Here is a 17,266-nt window from a genome sequence, read left to right as displayed (position 1 = left end):
CATTGATCGAGCCCACAACCCAGGCATGTGCCCTGACCGGGAATCGAACCCCGATCGCCTGGATCCTAGGTCTATGCTCAACCGCTGAGCCACGCCCGGCCTGGCTATTAAAATTTTTTAATGTTGACATTTCAGGTGTCTCCCTCATCCCCTACCTTTGCCCACCTCCACCTACTTCTGCCTCCCCCTAGCTTGGCCTTCACCAAACTAATGTCTGTGTCCATTGAGTATGCATATATGTTCTTTAGCTAATCTCTTCATCTTTTTTATCTAGTCGCCCTTACCGCTTCCCCTCAGGCACTAGCCAGTCTCCCACTTCCACTTTTAAAGGCCCTTGTCATTACATTAGGCCCATCCAGAAATCCAGAATAATAATCTCCCTATTTTATATGGATTAGCAATCTTAATTCCATCTGCAACTTTAATTTCCCTTTGCCAAATAAGGCAATATAATCACAGATTCTGGAGATTAGGGCATGGGGACCTTTTTGGGGGGTGCTATTATTCTGTTTACCACAATGATTGATCTTTGGGCACAGGTCTAAAGAACTGGGGGTTCTACAGCTCTAAACTTCCTGTGGCCCCTTTTGTAGCATTTGTAGTATTTTACATTTAGCCAGAATTATGTCTGACTCCTGACATCTCAGAAGACATTGGTAAACTCTTGATTCTAGGTATATACATGTATCTCCAGACAATTCATTTCACTTCAGCAAGTATTAATTGAGTGTTTGTTTCCATTCTGAGCCAAGAACTGGGGATGGAAAGATGATTACAGTCACAGGGCTCACTGTGGATATCTTTCTGGTGGGAAAAGGAATGGTCCCTAGGCAATCAATGAACTCATCTGGGTCAGTCCATTTCGTTTATTAAGATGCCCAAAACAACTTTCTGAAGAACCAGGAGTTCCAGTTTATAGAAAGTCTTCTTGGAAGATGTTTGTAGTACTGCTGAAAGTGTATGCAATTTACACAGATTTATGCCAAATTTGAGCTGATACATGCTTTAGCTTGTGACCAGGACAGAGAAATGTGTAAAAGAAGCACATTTCTTTTTTTAAAAATTTAGTTTAAACATTTTTAGTTACGTTAAAATGCACATAACATAAAATTTACCATCTGTCCCATTTTGAAGTACACAGTTTAGTAGCGTTAAGTGCATTTACATTATTGTGCAGCCAATTTCCAGAACTCTCAGGGAAACAAGTTAATTAAAGGCCACCTTCCCAAATGATTAACTTATAACTTTACTTCCTAAAAGACTATCTTGAGCTTGTTCCCAGCATGTAATGAAACCATAGCCCAATATCTGTTCCCCTCAGCTTTCCCAGTACGTGAAGCCTGTGGCTGTAAATTTGAATATAAATTGAGCAGTACAATGACCAAGTACCCAAGATGTTTGCACAATGACCAAGTTTCCAAAGACCACCTGTCAAAAATATCCCCAGTCCTGGGGAAATGTGGGGATCCCTGAAAACAGGTTTCCAATAAAGAAACATGCAAATAGTAAAAGTTCATCGTGTCTTTTTGTTTCTCAGTCATCTTCAAAGCATGCTGATGATGCTTTTTTGGAATCCTGTGAAGGCATTTCAAAAATAATGTTTCTTTAAAACTGGTTTTGTATCTATGAAAACTTCACACTTCAAAAGTTTGAGTTTGCTTATCAAGAATCTGTTTATACTTACAAGGTTGTAAACTGATGTAAAAATGTACATCTTTTCTTTTGTTTTCTGGAGAGTTCTGTTCTTGGGCTAAAATGTAGACTCTGAAGACACAGTTGGCGTCTTTCTGTTCTTGTTATGTTTTGCACTATCTCAGCTCTGCCCAAATATATCAAAGCAGGCATCACCATCTTCATTCTTACTTCAGCCTTCTTGATTTGTGGGTCTGGGTCTGGGGTTGATCAACCAGAACTGGGCTGCCATTGGTCAAGCAGAATGATGACAATGACCAGGTCGAAGGGATTTTCAGCTGGATTGTCCAGAGTTAATGCCTTCAGCCTGTCTCAAGGAGCAGAGCCAGTGGGAATGCTTCTCAAAATGACTCTCTGCAGGAATCATTTTCTAGCTGACTCCATTTGTATCCATATTTCAGATTTGTTAGGTTTCCTTTGCAAACATCTTCACCCTTATCACATTTACAAATTAAGGTGAGTACAGTTAGAACCAAAATGCAAAGGCTTCTCTGATTTCAGCTTATGGCTGATTCCTATAATAGAAGAACTCTCTCTCTTTGAAAAAATTTCTGAGCAGCCTTTAAAACCAAAGTAAATGATTGGAACTACGAGCTGTAGAGATCAAGGACCCCATCTAGTGGGAAGACAGGAAGCTGCCAGCCACTGCAGTTACTGAGTGAAATTAGTAGGATGGTTGAAATCCCTGCCCAGCTCTTCCTGTGGAGCCCACAGAGGGCTCTACAGAGCCTCCACACCGGGTCTCAAAGGTATCAGCCATTCTCTGCGAGCAGGCAGGGCAGGGGTGGGCAGCCCAGGGAATGCTTGTTGAGGGAAGGAAAAGTCTTCCTTTGTGGAGTACGAAGATGCGCCCTGTGCCCCTCTCCAGAGTAAAGGGAAGCCTGACCCAGAGTCTGGAGCAGCCAGCCTTCAGGGAACCTGGGCCATTGGAAGATTCCGGAAACTGGGGAGCCTCAGCATTGGGCAACACAAACGCCCACAGGGAACCATCAGGGCTGATGCCAGAGGGGCATTTGTGCCTTCTGCAGGTGCAAGGGTTTTACTCTTGTTTCCTAAGGCAGGTCCTGCCCCCAGGGAGTGGATTCTTGTCAAGCCAGAGGCCCCACAAAGCTTTGGAGAGAAATTTTTTTCTTTTTATCCACCACAGACCTGATCCCTGGGCCGCCACCTCACACCCAGTGGGGTCCCAGGCAGCCTGCTGGCTCTGTGAGTCTCCTGGCTCTTCCCTGTCTGCTTCCCTTTTAGGTAGTGTAGCTCCCCTGGGGTGATTTTCACCACCACTAAAGAAGCCTTTACCTCCCACTGTCACCACTGTTCCCTGCATGGCACCTGTGGTTCCCTTTCCAGTGTTTATTATAACGTGCCCTAATGTCACCTGTTGCCATGTTTGTTATCTCCCCAGTGTCCCCATGTGGCAAGAACCCAGTGCAGGGTCTGGCATGGAGGAGGTTCTCCGTGTTTGTAAGAAGGGCTGGGGAGGTGAGCTGGAAGAAACGCCTATGAAGACCCCTCCCCTCTGGCCCTCGGATGATTCCAGCCTCTCCACTAGAGGTAATAACCACAGGTTGTTAAGGAAATAACATGGGTCCAAAGTGCTCTGCAAATGTAAAACATAAAAGTCTGCTTCATTTCCATTTGTTTCGTTCCATTTACTGTAAGTGTCCCCCTTTCCTGATCCCTTTACTAGAAGAGAAGAGGTGTGAGGTGGGGGAAGGCCCACTAGCTCCCAGAGCTGAGGATCTCACAGGGAATCACAAATGCAATGGGGGGACCTTGGAGATCCCCCAATTCAGGGCTTCCAACACGTCTGTCTGTTAGAATCAACTGAGCAGTTTGTAGCTACAGACCCAGGCCTCAACCCAGAGGCTCTGATTTAATTGATGTGGCAGGAGGGGAGACACCAGTAGGAAAAGGCTCTCTAGGTGATTCCCACGTGCACCCAAAGTTGAGGACCCAGATGGGACCCACCCCAGGCTTATAGGCCAGTAAGCAGCGACCAGGAAGATAGCAGTAGTAACTTTCCCTCGGGCCAGGGAGGGCGCCTGGTCACACACCTAGGGCAGGATTTGTCCCACAGCAGGAATGAGTCTGACAGAGCCAGTCTCTTGCTTTTAGGGTGAAAGAGGGTCTTACCAGCTAAGACTGAGTCCACACCACACCCTGTTGAAGGTGCAGGAGCAGTTTGTGGATGCCACAAGCTGTAGGGCAGCAACTAGTACAGCATCCATATCTGGGCAGAGCACCTGGGATGGGGACAGGTGGAACGTCCCTGGGATGGAGCTCTTTCCTGTGGTCTGGGCTGTTGCCCACATCCTTAGAGGCCTAGCTGTTGCAGCTGCAGCTGTTTCACTGCTTCCTGCAAGGCATCTAAGATTGGCATAAGCCAGGTAAATGCTGTGCGTTTTCACACTGGGCAGAAAGTCAAAGCAGGTTGAGAAACCTCGTCAACTGATGGATACAGGCCAGACAGATACCAAGATTAAGGAGAATCCCAGAGTCTTGGCAAGGGGTGATTTAGTTTACATTTATGAGGACACAGGAGGCTTGTTTTGTTCTAGAGGGAATATAGCTTACAGCTATAGAATGGGGTAAGAAATCCTTTGTGGACAAAAAAGGGCCACATACCAAACCTGACAAGCTCATGGGAGGCCTCTGTGGTGGGCCTTACAAACTCAGAGACCGAAAGTAACCACATAGGCTGGTCTGAAATTAAAACTTCATAGCTGAAAGCCAATCATGGCAGGTAGTTATGTCCTAGGCCAGTATCTTCCTTGACAAAAGTCAATCTTTACCTTAACTGAGTCTGTTTTTTTGCATCTACAATGATAACATACTTTTGGAATGTCAGAGTAACCCCTTTTTTCCAGACCCCTCAGGGCCCAATCTCCCTCCAGAGCCCCTCATTGTTATCTTGCTCCCCCAATACCATCTCTAAGTGCTGTAAATGTTGATTAACTATCCTATACCCTCCAATGTAAAAGCAGTATTTGTCTCTTCATTTTACTTTTTATCCAATCTCAGATTTCCCCACTTTTCTTTCTCCTGCCTCCCTAATCTGCCACTAGTGGATTTCATGTTACCCCCTACATCTTCCCCTTCAATTCTGATGTATATAACAAGTGGTAAAACTGCCATTTTCCAGAGCATATTCCCGATCTGTTGAGATTTTGCTTACTGGAAATTGTTAGTTTGGCTCAAAGAATGCATAAAAATTCTGTACTGGGTTTGGATGTTTCCTAGGTGGACACCTTTGAAGCAAGAGTCACTGTCCTGTGTCACTGCAGATCAGGGCAGGGTTCTCAAAGACACCACTAACTAGAGGCTCTGAGGTGTAAGGAAGAACAGTCCACTTCTATTTTTGAAATACCTATTATATAAACATTGATAAATTCCAAAACAGATGAACACATTGGTACATTTTATAAGTTTACATTAAACAAACAAATGCTTTTAACACACACTCAAATGTGCAATGTAAGATCTTTGTAATGTTTACAGGATAATCATAGGATTTATGAAATATCAGATTGTAATGCACTGCAAGTGGTGAGGTCTGATCATGGGCCACAAGTATAAAGTTGTATAGTGAGCATTTTTCAGTTTTGTAGGTGCAGCTCTATGACTGGGTGTCTTCATCAGCTTGGGCTGCTATAACAAAACAACACTGAGTGAGTGGCTTAAAAAACAGACATTTATTTCTCAAAGTTATGGGAGCCGGAAGGCCAAGATCAAAGTGCTGGCTAATTTGGTTCCTGGTGGGAACTCTTTTCCTGCATGCAGCCAGCCACCCTTTTGCTAACTCCCCACGTGGTGGAAAGAGATCAGTCTAGTGTCTCTTCTTATGTTAGCAGCAAAATGGCACCAGAATGTTACCAGCGATTGGATCTGGATTCTGCAACCTTGGTACTTGAATTCTGGCAAAGAAAGAATTCAGACCAAGACTCAAATACAAGCAAAAGTTTATTATTAGAAAGCTACAGAGGTAGAAAAGGTGAGCCAGCTGGGCTGCATGGGCTCAGGAAACAAGTTACAGATGCAAAAGAAGGGCCTTTGGAGCTTAGGAGAAGGAAAGAGACATACCTAAAGGAAGAAGACACAGGCAATTGAAAGAACGAGAGCGAGAGCGAGAGCGAGAGAGAGAGAGAGAGAGAGAGATCCAGGTCCTTTGTCTTGAGGGTTTTTAAAGGAGGGGATTTTAGGGGAAGATCTTTTTTTTTTTCTTCTTTTTTTTGTGTAGTTTTTTTTTTTTTTGTTGTTGTTGTTGTTTTAAATTTTATTATTGTTTAAAATATTACAGATGTCCCTTTTTCTCCTCAATGACCCGTTCCACCCCGTTCCTTCCCTGTCCCCAGTCCCTCTCCCCACCATTGTCTGTGTCCTTGGGTTGTGTATATATGCACATAAATTCTTTGGTTACTCTCTCCCCCTCCACCCACCCACCCTCCTCCATCCTTCTGACATTCATCAGTCTCATCTATGCTTCCATGTCATTGAATCTATTCTGTTCATCAGTTTATTAAGTTCTTTAGATTCCACGTATAAGCGAGATCACGTGATATTTGTCTTTCGCTGCCTGGCTTATTTCACTTAGCATAATATTCTCCAGGTCCATCCATACTGTCCCAAAGGGTACGAGATTCTTCTTTACAGCTGCGTAGTATTCCATGGTGTAAATGTAGGGGAGGATCTTAAAAGAATATTTTCAGCTTTCCAGGTGTATCCTTTCAGGGTCAGAGTCTTCACTGAGTGGTTGGTACCAGGGAAGGGTCATTAGTCATTGTAGCTGATCCTGATGTTAGCCATGATGTCACTCCATCTGGTTTTGCTGCTCTTCTGAGCCTGGAGCTGAACCACAACTGAAGCATAGATGTTATCTTTAGTTTAACCAAAACTCTGTCTCTATGGTCAAAAAACCCAAAGCTTTGTTTGTAAGATTAACTGATTCTGGCCAGAACCTCATTGTCCTGAGGGCTTAATGCATAAGGGAGTGGTCATGCAAAGGCTTGTATGGGAGTCATATGAGGCTATTCTCTGGCCCCCTTGTTCATTTTCTAAGGGGGTCTACCACAGGAAAAGTGACATGCTAAGGGAGGAAAGGTCAGGGGGCCCAAACCTCATGATCAGAGATATGGAAGCTCAAGGAGTTTAAACTGTATGACCAGTGATATCCCAGGGTAAGAAAAGTCACCCTGGGGGTAAGGTCCTTGTTTTTTCAGTTTTGCCCATTGCTAAGTACCGGGCACTTTCCACCCTGCTGGCATTCCATACCTGGCCTATCGTCCTACTCTGCTCATGATTGTCTAACTGCCTGCTACATAAGGACAGGACACCATTCATGAAGACTTCACCCTCATGACCTAGTCACCTCTCAAATGCCCCAGTACTACATGTCATCACATTGGGAGGTTGGGGCTTCAACATGAATTTTGGGGGAACACGATTCAGTCCATAGCACTGGGTATATCACAACATTTGGAAATTCTATAAACTGTCTTTATTTTGAGACCCTTTATGAATGTGCAGCTTGAGTCAAAGTGCCCTCTGACGCCTCCTTTTCTCCAGGGACTGCACTTAGCTTACTTACTTTCTACAGGAATGGAGGGCAGAAAGTAAAGAAGGAGAGGGGGAGCTAGGGGTAAGAGGGAGTCAGGGACACTGGTGATTACACAAATCCTGATACTTCTCTACCATACAATCAATACTATGTAACCATTAAAAGTGAAGCTGAAGAAAAATATTCAATAATCTGAGGAATGGTACAGTCCATAGAATATTGTTCTGCAACAAAAGTGGGCTACGGAACTCTGTGCACACTGTGGGCTTGTTCCCATAGAGGGTGCCAAAGCGTGGAAATGACAGTACATGCACCCTTCATGAGGTTTACCTGGGATTTTTAGTTTGCTTGTTGTGCTTTTCTGAAATTTCTAGTTTCTCTATAAATATGTATTATTTTTGCAATCAGATAAAAATAAATGTTGTTTTAATATAAAAGAAAGGAAGAAAGAGAAAAAAAGGGAGAGAGAAGGGGATGGAGGGAGGGAGGAAAGGAAGAAGGGAAGGAAGATGAGAAGGAAAAAAGGAGCCCACCCTCCTTTTGTGCTTGGTTGGTTGTTTGTCCCTCCACCCAGGGGCACCAAGAAGTAAGAGACAGAAAAGGACAAGGAAGCCATGGTGGGGCTGCGTCAGAGGCCAGCCAGGGAGGCAGAGGGGCCATACAGTCCTCAGAACAGTCCTGTCCCTCTTCCCCTCCCCCTAGTGAGGTAAGATACAGACGTGGTCTGTGCTCCTGGTGGCATTGTTCACAGCCCTGTCCAAGCACGGCAGGACCCTGGAATCCACAGACTTAGACTGCAGCCTGAGAGTGACCTGCTGAGCGTCTCCGAGGCTCCATGGTCTCTACATACCAGAAGGCTGTTCAGGGTTTGATTCCATTGCCGAGTATCTAAAACTTCAGTTATTAGTTATGCAACATTATTTAGAAGTTTAGCACAGGGCATAATTTTGGTTAATTAATCTGTATAAGCACATATATTATTTATCGACAAATAATTTGCGTAATGAGTTTGTTTAATTTCCATGCGTACCCTCTTTAGTTTTCAGGATAACCAAGAGCCACACATGTATGTAGCTGTACTATACATACATACACACATATAGACACACACATACAGACACATACATGCATACAGACACACACACAAAGGCACACGGGCAGTTCTCCTCTCTTATGAGTCCAGGTGCCTGACTCTTGCTGCTCTTGCCCCCTTCCAGCTACCCCATGATGTCCCTCAGGGGTCATCTTGTCACTGCGATCTCTGTCTCTGTGAGCCCTTTTCCCACTAGGTGGTCCTCTTCCTTAGAGGGTGCCAACTCTAGGATGCCTAAGCATCATTTAGAGAGCCTGTCAGACACTAGAGGCTGAGGCCTGGGAACCTGCTCTGCAACCAGGTGCTTCTGCAGCAGCTGGCCTTTCTGGAAGCAGCATTTTACTGTTTCACTTCTTTTGACAGCTTTTGGGAAGAGAACTGACCAATCCTTTACTTCCAGGGCTAAATCACTCAGAATCTGATTAGTACAATAACTTTTTCTTGAACCTATTGTTTTGGATCCAGAAAGCCAAAGATATATCTGGAGGAGGCATCCAGCTTGGGTTTTGGGTCCAAATTGACCTGGGTTCATCTTGCCTCTTATTTGGGAGTGGGTGGAGTTATCTATGTGTCCCCATCAGTAGAATAAAAATACACCCCAGGGTGGCTGTGAGGAGTCCATGAGCTAACAGAAGAGAAGTGCCCAGCGTACAGGGGAAGCCAGCAGTTGTTAGGCTGGAGGAGGTGGACCAACCCCAGCCTGTGGGGGACTAAGGGTTGGTGAGGGGAAGGGGACACTTACTAGTGGAAGCATCTTCTGTAGCTCCTCCAAGGTGACCCTGGCAGGGGCTCTAGGCACACAGGTCCTCTCTGTCCCTCCACCTAGGAGTGGAGGTGGCTCCTCCAAGTGCTAATCTCTGGTTCACCCTAGTCATGTGCTCACCTTCTGAACTCTTCCATCACCTGACAACCAACCCCCTGTATTAAGGTCCCTCAGTGTGAAATATACAAGCAGTTCTTATGTTTCTTTTACATCCTGACGAATGCAAGAGGGAAAGTGCTACAGGATGAAAGGAGAGGAATTGAACTGACCTGGCCCACTGGGGAAGGAGCCTGGGCAGCCTCACAGGCCTCACCAAGGAAAGCAGAGGAAAGATTGGGGGGGGGGGGCGGGCGGCGGCCTGGAGGTTTGCCACTGATGGGGAGGCTGAGGCTGCCGGCGAGGATCCGAGGATCCGCTGGCTCCTAGCACCTGCTGAGCCCCCTCTCCTTGCCTTCACCTCTCTCCAGGCTCCTCAGGGAAGCCCGGAGCGGTCCGGGGGCGTTGGACGAACTCTGACCAGCGGAGGCAGGAGGTGGGAGACTCTAGCAGCACATTCACACGTCCCCTCTCCCTCGGGGACACAGGACGGGCCCTGTTTGTTTTGCTGTGGGGCGGTGCCCAGCCCGGCTCTCTTCGCTGACATCACTTCCCACCTGCTCTTGCTCATCTCTTCCTTCGCTGTCATTGTCCGGGGGTCCGGGCCCAGATAGAGGGTCCAGGGGCGCAAAAGCAGGCGGGGGCCAAATCGTGGAGGCCTCCAAGTGGCCTTTTAAGGAGCTTACATCTACCTCATCGCTATTGCCCAGATTAAATGAGTCACGGGGTTAGAACTCTGTTGGCTGTTATTTCTTCAAAACGTGTGTCCAGTTTCCCCAAAACCCCTTTCTTTTCCTCTCCCTTTCATTTTTTAAATTCCTCAGACACCTGAAACGTGACTGCTACTAAATTCCTTATTTGCCACAGTCAGATCTGGTCTTGGTCTTTGTCCATAAAGACAACAACAATTACAACATAACAAAACACAAATTAAACAAACAAGCAGAATTACCTAGCAACCACCCACCCTAGTCTTGGGCTGGAACCCCTTTATGAATCTCCTCTTGTCCTCTCTGCCCCCCTGTTCCCTGGGAGGCCACTGCTCAGGCCAGGACACTGAAGTCAACACTGTCACAAATCTCTATTTTGGACCATGTGAAGGGCTCCCTTTTTGCACAGCACCTCCCATTTACAAATACATTGTTGTTTGCAAATAAAGCATCACAGAATCAATTTTACAAATGGATCAGAAGTTAATGCTTTTTAAATTAGTAGCTCAATTTGGAAATATCTTAACTTCAAGGAAATAATTTGAATAGTCTCTCTTGCAGCCCCCTCTCATACCAGATCATTAAAATATTTTTGCCTGGAAGCAATTACTCTACTTATTCATTTTGTGTTATTATTAACATAAAAGATCTTTTGTAAGCCAATTAAGTGGCAGTCAACAAGATTAGAAGGAAATGTTTATTTTTATTTGTGTTAAGACAAATGCATTTCATTGACACTTGTCTCCATGTAAAGTATTACTTATAAATAATTCCTTATTAAAAGAAAAAATTAAAACAAGAAGCACAATTTCTGGTATATGGTAGGTACCCAATAGTCACCATACCTTTGCTGCAACTTATAAGATGTGAATATACACCCGTAACTCCACCCATTCATACACATACCCATGCAGGCGTACACATGAAATTTGGACACACTAACTTGAACAGGTTTCCCTTACCTCCCACCTACACTCACCTTCATTACACAGGCAAGGATTGTTCTTGCTTTGCTAATCACGCTGACCAGAACTGGGGTGAATGTGTGAACGTGTTGCCCTCTGGTGGAAGTTAGAAGGTTTGCATGCTTAGCCAAATGAAAGAAACTGCAGTCAACAGCCTGAGAGCTCAGTAAATATTAACTAATCATGTTGCAGCTGTATTTATTTAATGACTGACAGAGGAAGAGAAAACTATGAAAGATACAGAGAAGGAACAGTCAGAGGGGGAAAAAAAATCCCAGAGAGCCTAAGACAGTGATGAGCACAGAGTAACCTCCAGTGAATATTTGTTGATTGGTTGATTTTTTTAAAAAAAAATGTATCTTTATTGATTTCAGGGAGAGGAAAGGAGAGGGAGAGAAAGAGATAGAAACATCAATGATGAAAGGGCATTGATTGGCCGCCTCCTGCATGCCCCCAACTGGGGATCAAGCCCACAACCCGGGCATGTGCTCTGACCAGGAATCGAACCCCGATTGCCTGGATCCTAGGTCGACGCTCAACCGCTGAGCTACGCCTGGCTGAGCATTGGTTGATTTAAAAGATAAGCCTGGGGCTATAGATGATGTTGTTCCATAGACTGGTGTGGGGCTCAGTGCTGGCAACTGAGGTGGGCTGACTAATTCTGCACCAACACTAAGAATCCTCCTGAATCTTGAAAATTTTCAATATTTGCTTCCAGTAATCACTTAATCCAGCCAGCACTGTTACAGAGTGTGAGCCGTCTCAACGTTAACTCTAAGTTAGAAAAAGCCAGGTATTTTCCACTCAAAGGGAGTTAAAGGATCGAGAGATGAAATATGCATTCTCGAACAGTGCAACCTATGTCACAGAACCTCAGTTCAACCAAACATCAATATTTGATGTACAGTCACAATTTTACTCAGAGTCCAAGGAAAGGGATATAACATGCTTTGCTGGAAGGGGCAAGCTGGGAGCTCAGAATTTAGTCAGAAGATGATGTAATTATTGCTCAAAAGGGACAGGTCCCTGACATGCTTGCTGGTCTTCCTACATACCTTGAAAGTTTTACTGCCTCTAGCTACACCTGTTCCTAATTTACTTGTCACAAATAAGAGTGCACCTCTGCCCAGGAGAGAGTCTGTCACTACATGGGAGGGTGAGACAGACTGCTAACAGATCCTCTTCTGAGTCTGAAACAGTTCTTCAGGTGCCTTTACAGCTAAGGCTTGAGGAGGAAAGAGTACAAATCTTACCTAGAATCTTTTCCTACAGAGTAAAAGTAACAGGTTTCTTTGGAATATGCCCCCCCCCCCCCAAAAAAAATTCCTGTTTAACTCTTGGGAAAAATAAAGGAAGACCCAGCATTAAAGCCACCATGCATGTTACATTAGTATTAGAATTAAGGTGCACACGGAATTAGGGTGAAAGCAGCTGGAAACTTCTGGACACAGCTGGAAGGACAGCTGGAAACACCTATGCAGGCATTTCTCTAAAGTTTGGTGGGAAACAGCTGCAATTTTCCAGAATCTCTGGGAAATCTTCCACCCAATCTGGTGCCTGCCAAGGAGCCTAGAAACCACATGAGCCATGTGTCTGGTTTGGCCTCCATGATGTCCTGAGGGTAACTACTTCTCCTCACTTCCAAAGTGCAGGCAAGTTCCTCTCATTGGAAAACTAAGCACAAACTGTACAAGGAAGGGGATTACAGGAAAGGAAGGTCCACTAAGAAGTGGACAGTAGTATGACAAAGTTAACACCTGACAACACAACACAACCTTCAATCCCCTAAATTCCTCGTTATGTGAGACAAGTTATTCATTCATTCATTCATTCACTCATTCATTCAATAAATATTAAGTACTTTCTACATGCCAGGAACTGGGTTAGACTATACAGACAGATTTAACTATGTAGAATTGATTCCTGCCCCGCATGAGCTCACATTGCACTAAAATGGGAGACTGGCAGTCTAAACAAACTATTCAAATGCACAGAAGTCATTAGGGATGTTTGCAAGTAGTCTAGGTCTCCTCCAGGTGTATGCTAGGATTGCACTGCCCTACCTGCATGGAAGTTGGGATAGGCCGTGTGATTCACTTTGATCAGTGAAGTGGGAACAGAAGTGAAGTGTGTAATTGCACTGGGAAGGTTTAGGACAACCTTTCACCATACTCTCTTCCCCCTGCCATGGTAAGCTTCATCAGATGGAGCGTCTGTCAGCCTAAGTCCCTGAGCAGAAAGAGCCCCAGCCAACTTGCAATGGATTTGCAATGTGATGGCAAGTGAAATATGTATAATAAGCCAGTAAGAGTTTGGGGTTATTTATTCTGACAGAAAAAGTAGCCCCTGCTGACGGACATAAAGCACATGAGAGCACATAGTGTGAGAGTTGCCAGGGAAAGGGAAGGATTATGGTTTTTGGATTGTCTAATACACAGAGTGATCACCACATGTGGCTTTGATTGAGCTGATCTCTGCAGAACATCAAAGAGAACTGACAAATGAAGGAGAGACAGCAGCGAACAAAACAGACCTCAGAACAAGCCCTCCTTTCTCCCCATTGTATTCAGCAGCACAGTTGCCTCCCCCTGGTTTGACTTTAGATGATGGTGAGCTGACTGATACAAGATTGGTGAGGATCAAATAAGAAAGCATTCTTTTAAGATTTGTAATCAATCAATATGGTACTGGTGCAAAAACAGACACATAGATCATTGGAACAGAATAGAGAGTGCAGAAATAAACCCATGCTTATATAATCAATTAAATTTACAACAAAGGAGGCAAGACTATACAGTGGAGAAAAGTCTTCAATAAGTAGCATTGGAAAAATTGGACAGCTACTGGATCACTTTCTTACACCATATACAAAAAGAAAAACACCAAAACACACCCAAAAAACAAAAACCCCTCAGAATAGTTTAAAAACCTCAAACTATAAAACTTCTAGGAGAAATCACAGGCAGTAAACTTTTTGAATAGGTCTTAGAAATTTATTTTTGGATGTATCTCCTCACATAATAACAACAAAATAAAAAATAAACAAATGGGACTACATTAAACCAAAAAGCTTTTGCATAATGAAGGAAACCATAAACAAAATGAAAAGGCAACGTACTAAATGGGAGAAGGTATTTGCAAATAATATAGCTGATAAGGGGTTAATATCCAAAATACATAAAGAAATCATGTCTCCACATTAAAAAAAACACCAATAATCCAATTAAAAATGGACTGAACACCTCAATAGACATTTTTCTAGAGAAGACATTTTTCTAGAGAAGACATAGATGGCAAACAGACACATGAAAAGATGTTCAGCATCACTAATCATGATGGAAATGCAAGTAAAAACCACAATGAGAATCACCTCATGCCTGTCAGAATGGCTACCATCAAAAAGGTAAGAAATAACAAGTGTTGGCAAGGAGGAGGGGAGAAGGGAATCCTTATGCACTGTTGGTGGGATTGTAAATTGGTACAGACAATATGGAAAACAGTATGGAGGTTCCACAAAAAAATAAAAAATAGAAGTACTATACAATTAAGCAATTCTAGTTCTGGGCATTTATCTGAGAAAACAACAACAACAAAATGAAAATACTAATTCAAAAAGATATATGCAGGCCTATGTTCATTGCAGCATTATTTGCAAAAGCCATGATATGGAAGCAATCTAGGTGTCCATGTACTGATGAATGAAATAATGAAGATGTGATACACACACACACACACACACACACACACACTCACACACATATATATAATAAAATATTACTTAGCCATAAAAAAGAATAAAATCTAGCCATTTGTGAAAACATGGATGGACCTAGAAGGTATGATACTAAGTGAAATAAGTCAGAGAAAGACATACTATAACATTTCACTTATATGTGATATCTAAAACAACTAAACAAATGAACAAACAAAACACTCATAGATACAGAGAACAAACCAATAGTTGCCAGAGGGTATGGGCAAAACAGGTGAAAGATATTAAGAAGACAAACTTATAGTTATAATATAAATAAGTCATAGGGATGTAATGTGCAGCATAGGGAATACAGTCAATAATATCACAATAACTTTTTACAGTGACAGATGGATACTAGGCTTATCTGGTGATCACTTTGTAAGGTATATAAATGTCAAATCACTATGTTGTACAACTGAAACTAATATAATACTGTATGTTAATTAAAAAGAGCTAATATAATATTGTACTAATATAATATTGTACATTAATTAAAAGAGCTTTACATTCCAGAAGGGAAAAAAAGATAAGTGTTCATGAAAAGATTATATTTTTTCCTGAGAGTCATGATACATGTAGCAGTATGTCATTGTGAAAATAATTCAAAATAAGATTACATCCCTAAGTTTATCTTTCCAAGCATTATATAAATCACTTCTAATTATCCATATTCCTTTTATTATTTGGAAAAAATGAGACTTATTCATACAGTGATTTATGACACTTGTTTGGGGATAATGTACTCTATTTTGCATTAGCCTTAGCTGAATATACTGAGAAAGATAAACTGATGGGGTATATAATATATCCCAAGTCAAGTGTAAATAATTTGGAGATCACCCTTAAAAAGAAAACTCTATTCACTGGCTGCCCTCCAGTAAGGTCCACACCACTCCACCTGACTGGCTGCCATAGCTCCTTAACAGACTGTGGTTCCCTTACACTGGTGGCCTCAGTGAACCATGCTTTTAGTACTCACACCCTTGTGACTTAATCAATAGAATGCAGTAGAAGAACATGGTGCTCGTTCCCAGATTAAGCCTCCAGGCTTGTCAGTTTCCTCCTCTGCACCATTGGAAGCAAACTTTGAGCAGCCATGTAAGAATTCTGGCTACTGGCTGGAAGGACCATGTGGAGAGATCCCAGCTCCCCAACCAAGCCTAGCCCCAGCCTACTCACCAGTTGAATGCAGGTACAGGAGTGTCACTTACATGCCCATCAAAAGCCCAGCTAAATTGTAGAACTGGGAGCAAACAAAATGAGCTTTGTTTTAAGCCACTAAGTCTTGAGATGGTTTGTACATAGTAATTAATAAATGAAGCACTAACTTTTCTTGAATTTTACAGGGCTCTTATTTAAGGTTCATTCCTAAGTGGAATTTTCTTGTAATCCCATTTGCCACACCATCTTGTGCTCTAAAGTCTTAACCAGTCAGGGTTGTCACACATAATTGTATGTGTTGTGCAATATACCAGGGCACCCACCAAGGGAGCCAATGGGGACTGCTTATCTGTCCTTTGCCTAGGGGACACTTTTTGGAAATTGCATGAATATGCCTTATCAGTTCCCAGAGCTCTGACAAAAAGTATTCAGTTGAATAAAATCCAAAGTTGTTGACCTGGCCTCCAAGCCTCCTTTAACTGCCTGATGCCACCATTGCTCTACCTCCAACTTTCTCCAACACAGCCTCTCATTACTCATCTCCAGTCTTCATCCAGTGGAATTTCCCAGCCTCCGACCTTCAGATGTGCCCATTTTGCCATTTAGTAGCAGTTCCCAAACTGGGGCTGTGCCTTCTAACGGAGGATGCAAGTGCTGCCACCAAGCCTCTGTGTACTCAGGTACCTGGACATTTTTCCTCTTGTAAACCTCAGAGGATCTGATATATACTTACAGGCACATTTTTGGGGGGGATTTCCAAGTGTGTTAAAGTTATAAGGGGCAGTGAGACCATCCATTATTCCATTTTCAGTCTCCAGATGTGGAGGGCAAAGCCCAGGGGACTTGAGTTACTCTGCCCCAGGGACAAGGGTCCAAAGTCACAGGACATTGTCTGAGCCAGGGAAGTTGGTTTCCAGGGGAGATTCTTTTCCTCACAATTCATAGCACAGCCATAAAGCAAAATGTTCCAATATGCTGTGCAAGTGGACCAACCTGACATGGATACACGTTGTCGAACTTTGTAATCTTACCCTTCATTAAATATCCAACACAGGTGATTTGATCCCTTCCTTTCTCAGCTTCCCCTTCTTCCTCTGCATTCCCTCCTCCTTCCTGCCTATTCTCCATCTTACCTGCCTTCTGGGAAATGCCAACTCAGGGTCGCTGTCTTGTCAGGGATGCAGCCAAGGGGACTTCTAAGCCTGGAAGAGTGTACAGATTGTTTTCTTTGACTCAGGATTCTTTATGGGAAGTGCAGGTGTCACCTGGTGGGACTGAGATGGAACTGCCTTGAGAATGGTGTCCCCCTGAGATTACCCCCAGGCTATACCACAGTCATGGTCAACATGCCACCATGGGAAGTAATTAGGCCCTCACCTGACTTCGTGCTGGAAGGGGTTGGAATGCCTGGCCATGTGCCCTCTCAGCAGGTAGGCTGTTCAGGACAACCAGTACTCAGGGAAACTCAGCATGATTCA

This window comes from Miniopterus schreibersii (genome assembly GCF_964146895.1).
Source record: "Miniopterus schreibersii genome assembly, chromosome: 2".
NCBI classification, from domain to species: Eukaryota; Metazoa; Chordata; class Mammalia; order Chiroptera; family Miniopteridae; genus Miniopterus; species Miniopterus schreibersii.
This window is presented reverse-complemented; position numbering follows the sequence as displayed.